This window comes from Vitis vinifera, chromosome 15 (genome assembly GCF_030704535.1).
Source record: "Vitis vinifera cultivar Pinot Noir 40024 chromosome 15, ASM3070453v1".
Classification (NCBI taxonomy): domain Eukaryota; kingdom Viridiplantae; phylum Streptophyta; class Magnoliopsida; order Vitales; family Vitaceae; genus Vitis; species Vitis vinifera.
This window is the reverse complement of record NC_081819.1, coordinates 9,299,348-9,308,222: the sequence shown is the minus strand read 5'-3', so window position 1 is coordinate 9,308,222 and position 8,875 is coordinate 9,299,348.

The following is an 8,875-nucleotide window of genomic DNA, read 5'->3' as shown; positions in this document are numbered from 1 at the left end:
CAGTTTGAAATTTTACCGTGCGAAATTTTCGCACCTTGAACTGGAAATTTCGCACCTTGGATTGCATCGTGCGAAATTTCCATACTTTGGATTGAGGAATTCGCACCTTGTTTCGCATTTCGCACTCAATTTCGCACTGTGCGAAAATTTTGCACCTTGTTTCGCACGGTGCGAAATTTGGCTTGAGGTGTGCGAAATTCCACTCGTGTGCCAGGAGGATGCTTCGCATGGTGCGAAAATTTTCGCACCTTGAACAGTGGTGTGCGAAAATTACATTTGGAGGATTCGCACTTTGAACAGGGGATTTCGCATCTTGGAATCAATTTCGCACCTTGAATTGAGGTGTGCAAAATTTCAACACTTTGGACTGAGGAATTCGCACCTTGTTTCGCATCGTGCGAAAATTTCGCACCTTGAATTGGAGTGGTCTTTTCTCTTTGTTTTGCTCCCCTGTCTTGCTTTTGAAGAGTTCTCCACATTTTTCTTGATTTTTTTCTGACATTTAACATCAAAATTGACTTGAATTAAGACAAAATAAACTAAGTTTGAGCAAGAATTATAATCAAAAGAAATAAAAATAATGATATAACTATAAAACTATAACAAAAAAGTTCATGGACTTATTTAGTCCATGAAACCCTGCTTTCCCTCAGAGTTGCTGTGGTTCAAGGAGGTTGATCTCCTCCTTGTCCGAACTGTAAGGCTCTATGAATGGCTTGAGACGATGGCCATTGACTTTGAAGGTTTGATTGCCTGTGGGATTGAATACTTCCACCACTCCGTTGGGATGCACTTCATGAATTACGAAAGGACCCGTCCACCTGGATTTCAATTTTCCTGGAAAGAGATGAAGTTTTGAGTCATAAAGCAAAACTCTTTGTCCCTTGGTCAAATTCTTCTGATTTACCAATTGATCATGCCATTTTTTCAATCTTGCTTTTGCAATTTTTGAATTGAGGTATGCATCATTCCTCATTTCCTCCAATTCATTCAAATCCAAACATCTCTTTAACCCGACTCTTGTCAAATCCATGTTGAGCTTTTTGATTGCCCACCATGCTTTATATTCAATCTCCACTGGAAGATGACACGCTTTGCCATAAACAAGGCGATAGGGAGACATTCCAAGAATGGTCTTGTAAGCGGTCCTATAAGCCCATAAGGAATCCAGGAGCTTAATAGACCAATCCTTCCTATTCACATTCACCACCTTCATCAATATATTCTTGATCTCACGGTTGGCTAATTCAACTTGGCCACTTGTTTGAGGGTGATAAGGTGTAGCTACCTTATGTTTAACCCCATATTTGGCTAGAAGAGTCTCAAAAGGTTTATTGCAAAAGTGGGTTCCTCCATCACTTATAATGGCCCTTGGCACTCCAAATCTTGCAAAGATGTTGTCCTTAAGGAATTTAAGAACCACCTTATGATCATTGCTCCTACATGGGATTGCTTCTACCCACTTAGAGACATAATCCACTCCCACCAAAATGTAGGAATGTCCAAATGACATTGGAAATGGTCCCATGAAGTCTATCCCCCAAACATCAAAGACATCCACTATTAAGATGGGGTTCAAGGGCATCATATTTCGGTGTGTCAGCTTACCAAGCCTTTGACACCGATCACATCCCTTGCACATAGAGTGGGCATCCTTGAAAAGAGAGGGCCACCAGAAGCCTGATTGGATCACTTTCATAGCTGTTTTCTGGGAGGCAAAATGACCTCCACATGCACTATCATGGCAATGGGAAAGAATTCCCGATTGCTCTTGCTCAGGAACACATTTCCTTATAATTTGATCCGCACAATATTTGAAGAGAAAAGGCTCCTCCCAATAATAGGCATGGATCTTAGCAAAGAAATGCCTCTTATCTTGGGCACTCCACTCACTTGGCACTTCTCCAGTAACCAAAAAATTTGCAATGTGAGAATACCATGGAGCTACCTCTATTGACATGAGAGACTCCTCAAGGAAGTCATCATTGATAGGCAGACCATGTGAGTCATGTGCTATCACAAGTCTTGACAAGTGGTCAGCTACCACATTTTCTACCCCCTTCTTATCCCGGATTTGGAGATTGAATTCTTGGAGCAAAAGAATCCATCTTATCAATCTTGCCTTGGCATCTTGCTTAGTTAGCAAGTATTTCAAAGCAGAATGGTCAGTGAACACCACTATAGAGGACCCTACCAAATAAGCACGAAACTTATCCAAGGCAAAAACTACTGCCAACAACTCCTTTTCAGTAGTTGTGTAGTTCCTTTCAGCCTCATTCAAAGTTTTGCTTGCATAATAAATCACATAGGGCTTTCCATCTTCTCTTTGCCCCAAAACAGCCCCCATAGCAAGATCACTTGAATCACACATTACCTCAAAAGGTAATTTCCAATTTGGGGCTCTCACTATTGGTGCAGTTGTGAGGAATTGCTTCAATTCCTCAAAACTCTTCTGACACTTCTCATTCCACACAAACTTGGCATCCTTTACCAAGAGTTCACAAAGAGGTTTTGAGATTTTTGAGAAATCCTTAATGAACCTCCTATAGAACCCGGCATGTCCTAGGAATTGCCTAATTCCTTTAACATTTGTGGGAGGTGGCAACTTAACAATTAGCTCCACCTTTGCCTTATCTACCTCAATGTCATTCTTGGAGATGATATGTCCTAAGACAATTCCTTGTTGTACCATAAAATGGCACTTCTCCCAATTTAGCACTAGGTCTTTCTCAATACATCTGTGGAGAACAGCCTCTAAATGCAACAAACACTCCTCATAAGAACTTCCATATACAGTGATGTCATCCATGAAAACTTCCATGATGCGTTCCACCATATCACTGAAGATGCTTAGCATACATCTTTGGAAAGTTGCAGGAGCATTACATAGACCAAAGGGCATTCTCCTATATGCAAAAGTACCAAAGGGGCAAGTGAAGGTTGTCTTTTCTTGATCTTCCAAATCAATTTCTATTTGGAAGTACCCTGAATAACCATCTAGAAAACAATAGAAAGGATGTCCTGAGACTCTCTCAAGGACTTGGTCCATGAAAGGCAATGGGAAATGGTCCTTCCTAGTCACTGAATTCAACCTCCTATAGTCAATACATACCCTCCATCCTGAGGTAGGACGTGTAGAGACTTCCTCCCCTTTCTCATTCTGGATCACAGTAATTCCAGATTTCTTTGGGACTACTTGGGTGGGGCTCACCCACAAGCTGTCTGAGATGGGATATATGATCCCAGCTTGAAGTAGCTTCAAAACTTCACTCCTCACCACCTCTTGCATGTGAGGATTCAGTCTCCTCTGGGGTTGCCTCACTGGTTTTGCATCCTCTTCCATATAGATATGGTGGGTGCAGACCAAAGGGCTAATCCCTTTCAGATCAGAAATTTGCCATCCAATGGCTTTCTTGCATTTTCTGAGGACTCCTAAAAGACTATCCTCTTGATCACTAGTGAGAGTTGAGGAAACCACCACTGGACATTTCTCATCTTCCTCCAAGTATGCATACTTCAAATCCACAGGAAGTGGCTTTAAAATAAGCTTTGGAGGGTCCTCCACAGCTACTCCTTGTGAGTCTTCCTGGTTGAACAGTAGTAAGATCTCTTCCCGTCTCCTCCAAGGAGACATAATGGCTAGCACATCAGAGGGTTCAGGGAACCCATCTTCAAGCACTTCCAGGCTTTCATTCAAGCTCTCCTCTAAATTCTTGTCACAGTGCTCTTCAACCAAAGTGTTGATCAAGCACACCTCCTCAAATCCTTCCTCCTCTTCAGGGTGAAGATGCCTCTTACATAGGTGGAATATGTTTAATTCCAATGTCATGTTTCCAAATGTGAGCTGCATCACCCCATTCCTACAATTAATGATAGCATTGGAGGTAGCTAGGAAAGGCCTCCCTAGGATGATTGGCACATAATTTTCTTCCTTGATAGTGGAATCAGTATCAAGTACCACAAAATCCACAGGATAGTAGAATTTGTCCACTTGAACTAGAACATCCTCTATCACCCCTCTTGGGATTTTGACCGACCTATCAGCTAAGGAGAGGGTCATGGTTGTGGGCTTCAATCCTCCTAGTCCCAGTTGCTTATACACAGAGTATGGGAGCAAATTCACACTTGCCCCCAAGTCTAGTAAAGCTTTCTCCACATGTGTCCCTCCAATGTTAACTGATATGATGGGACATCCCGGATCTTTATACTTAACTGGGGACTTACTCTGAATGATAGCACTCACTTGCTCAGTGAGGAATGCATTCTTTGTCACCTGTAACCCTCTCTTGACTGTGCACAAGTCCTTTAGAAACTTTGCATATGTGGGGACTTGCTTGATCATATCAAGTAAGGGTATATTCACCTTCACTTGTCTCAGAACCTCAAGAATTTCTGATGAATTCTTGATTTCTTTCTTTCCATGTAAAGCTTGAGGAAAAGGGGGAGGCATATGTTTCTTCATCATATCCTCCTTAATCACTATCCTTGGTTCTTCTTCAATGCTTGATTTGGATGCACTTTTCTTCCCACTCTGCTCTTCTTGGTTATTGCTCTCTTTAATCAAGGGTCTCTTTGACATGAGTTCTTCATCATGCTCCAAGCTAGGCAAGGGTTGATCAACCTCCTTCCCACTCCTCAAAGTGATTACAGCTTTGACCTCTCTCAAATTTGAAGACTCACCATCTTGGGTTTCAACTTCATGAACACCCTTGGGATTTTGGCTTGGTTGAGAGGGAAACTTTCCCTTCTCATTCACTATGTTGAGGTTGGTAAGTCTAGAGATGGAGTACTGAATATTATCTATCTTCTGAGATAGATCATTTTGCATCCCCTCCATTCTCTTAATTTGAGAAGTCTCAACGTTTTCAATCTTTTGATGCAATTGGGAGTTAATTGCCTTTTGTTCACCCACAAAGTCACCCATGACTTTACTCAGGTTCACAATGGCCTGCTCCACTGAAGAGGTTTGTTGAGGTGCTTGGGTTTGGCCTTGTGGTTGGTATGGAGGTGACCTTGGTTTCCAAGAAAAAATTGGGTGGTTTCTCCAGCTTGAATTATAGGTGTTACCATAGGATGCACTGTTGTTGGGCCTAAATTGCCCCACAACGTTAACTTGATCACCTAACATCTCCCTCACGGCTGGCATGGTTGGGCACTCATCTACCACATGATCACATGATTGGCAAATGGTGCATGGCATGACATGGGCTTGGGTCTCGGAAATGGCTTGGATTTCATGCATCTTTTTCAACTCAAGTTCTTCCACCCTCCTTGCTATTGTTGCCACTTTAGCTTTCATGTCCATGTCTTCATTCAACATGTACATTCCAACCTTTGGATTTTGGGTTTGTTGAGAGGGAAACTTTCCTTTCTCTCTTGAGTTGGGCTCATCCCATCCTCTTGACACCTCAGACACATAACTTAAAAAATCCATGGCTTCTTCCGGATTCTTACTCATAAAATCTCCCCCACACATGGTTTCAAGAATTTGCTTCATGGAGGAAGACATCCCATCATAAAAATAGCTCACCAAGAGCCATGTATCAAATCCATGATGAGGACAAGCATTGATGGCTTCCATATACCTTTCCCAACATTCATGGAACTTCTCATTTTCTTTTACAGAAAAGTTTGAGATTTGTCTCTTCAACCCATTGGTCCTATGGGTGGGGAAAATTTTTTTCAAAAATTCAACCTGAAGATCAACCCAATTCCTTATGCTCCTTGGCCTTAAAGAATTAAGCCATATTTTTGCCTTGTCCTTCAAACTAAAAGGGAATAGCTTGAGTCTCATCAAGTCTATTGAAGCTCCTCCCTCTCTAAAGGTATTACACACCTCCTCAAACTCCTTGATGTGAGCATATGGATTCTCACTCTCCATTCCATGGAAGTTTGGTAGGAGGGGCACAATATGAGGCCTTATAACCAACTGCTCAAGAGGAGGTAGGATGCATGAGGGTGCACTCATCCTTGGTGGATGCATTCTATCCCTCATGGATAGATATGCATTAGGATTACCCCCTTGACCTTGTTGAGAATTCTGATCCTCTGGTGGAGGGTCCATGATGTTTACACAGATATCCAACTCTGTGTCTTGAGGATTCTCAATCCTTACTAATCTTCCCTCTTGGTCCCTAATCCAATAGGGCATGCACAAGTTACAATACCTGTAATAATAATAAAAACAACAAAAACAAAAACAAAAGAAAACTAGAAAAAAGGTTAAAGTTAGGAAGAAAACGAAAATAAACTTAACAAAAGGAAAATGAAAGGAAATGAAGTTAGTGAAAAAGGAATTCACCAAACTTGTGATGGAAATCACAAGTAGCCTCTAAAAGGTTGCATCACTGTATTGTGGCACCATCCCCGGCAACGGCGCCATTTGATTCATGCCCAGCCGGGTCTTTTAACCAAAAATATTTATAAAACCTATGACCTTATACTGGCGTAGCAAAGCTACTATAGTATAGCAGTTCTAGGGTCGAACTCAGGGATGGGTTTTCACTTTATCAGTGACAGACTCTAGATTAGAAATTGAGTCTGATGACTTCCTTTATCATAAACTTGAAGTTTTAAAAGAAATTAAAATTTGTTTCTAAAAATGATAATTGAAACTAAACTAACATAGAACTGAGTAAAAATGGAAGAAAGAAAGTCTCCCGGAGCTAGAGGTTGCTAGGTTCGAGTTCGAATTGTAAAGTGGAAAATTCCGGATTTTCTCCTCGCATTGGGGATTTAACCTATAGTTATTTCCCGAACCGGTATAGGTTTGACAATGAAGATTTAATCCATAAAAAGTCAATAGAAATGGTAGTCAAGGTCCATTAATGGCTTAAGACACTATGGGTTTTCACCTTGAATCACTTTCCAATGGCTCGTACATGATAACTAATGGACTGATATGGATCTAGCAATAAGCATCCACAGAGACCTGAAGCTTACCATGTATTGGCCATTTAAAGTGATTCAAAGGAATTTAAACCAAAACTTTGGATTTAGAAGCCATTTATGAACTCCAACTACCTGAATTTAATGCACGGGAGCTTTCCACCTTTACATCTGGACTTTTCACCTAGCTTCCTTTACTCCAAGAAACTATAAGTTTAGCCTCTCATCCTCTGGGAAAACATCCTCAGAGGATGTTTGACTTCCAAGAAAATAGAAAATAGTAGAAGGAAAAAGAAAGCAAAAGAGATCTCTGTATTTCACTAAGTATAAAATTTACATAAGTTGGTCTCCTGGAGAAAAATTCCCCGAGAGTGTGTTTTTCAGTGTTTACAAGAGAGTTTCTTTAATAGGAAGGTAATTTTACCCCTTCCTTAGATACTTCCTAGCTAAGGAATTACATGAGTGGCTGAATACAAGGAGAAAATAGAAATTTAGACACAAAAATATCAGAAGAAAAAGAGTCGGCAAAAATATCCAATTTTCGCACGTTGAAATCTAAGTTCACAAGTTGAAAAATCAACTTCACATGCTAGCTTCACCACGACTACACAGCTGCTATCCAATTTTACATTTCGCACGTTGGAGTTCCAATTTCGCACTGTGCGAAATTGTCCCTCAGCTTGATGCAGTTGTCTTCCGAAGGTCATATCTTCTTCATTTCAGCTCCAAATCGTACATGGTTTGAATCTTTGGATTCTTGACTTCCTGAGCTTTGAAATGGTATATAGAATGTAGAAAATGGACTTCGGGAAGTGCTCCAAAAGTGCGAAGGAAGACTGCAGCTGTGTCCTCTGTTTTCCTTACCCTGTTTTCCTCTTCTCCATTGTTCTTTCCTTGCATACTTTGAACGACTAAGGCAAAGGATTATGAGGCTCCAAAGCTTGGTTTCTTCATAAATTTGAGCTTCCAAAAGCTTTGCCATGAATTATAATAGCTCTCCCTCATTCTTAAATTGCTTTGGTGAGCATAAAGCTATCAAAAAGCACCAAAACTTAACACAATTTGATTAGAAACGATTGCAAGGGTCCCTAACATGCTAATTGAGTTAAAAGGTAATAATTACTATTCAAGGGTGCTTAAAAGAGCTAATTACAAGCTACAAAATAGCATGTTTTGAGTAGTAATCAATATTGCTGGCATGACTGGAAAAAAACTGACCATATTCATTTCAGAGCCCATGCTCATTGGGTTTGAGTGTATAATTTTATCAGCAAAGGCATTCCAACCCAACTCTGGCTTCTCAAAATCACAACTTGCATTTCTATTAGGAACTTGTGGTAAAGCAATTAAAGTCCAGTTCCAGATCTGATTCCCTTGCTGCCACTCATTCTAGAGTTTCAAGTCTTTGCTCAGAAGTTCATCTCATTCATCCATTTTCTCACAGTTCACTTCTAGATTTTTCTGTAGCTTAGATTTTGTGTCTTCTTACTCATCTTGGGTTTCATCTCTTACCCCTTTGGTTATCTAAATCACTCATCTGTAGCCTGCATGAGAGAGCTTACTGATCAATCACATGGCCCACTTCCATCATTTGCAGATACAACTGTGGCAATGGCGTCAGTTCTGATCCAGGATACTACTCTGCTCAAAGAGGGCTCTCAGCTATGTATAGTGTTGTTGGTGTCACCATTAAAACTGACTTGATAATAACAAAACTCTATTAAAGTTTACTCTCTTGACATCGCTAGCTCTACAAGATGTCTCAAGTTGTAGCTCAAGAGACCCATGTTCGAGGATCTTATTACCAGTAGTCGTTACTTGGCTTACTTCATTTAACCGTTTGCATGGGCAAAACCAAAACCTGGTACAATTTTCCAGTCCACAGGTGGCTGTTTCATCTTCAATTTTTCACTTGCTGATGCCAATACAGTAGCAATATCGTGACTTCAACCATTTCAAGTTTTAGCAAGACTTTATTTTGAAACCT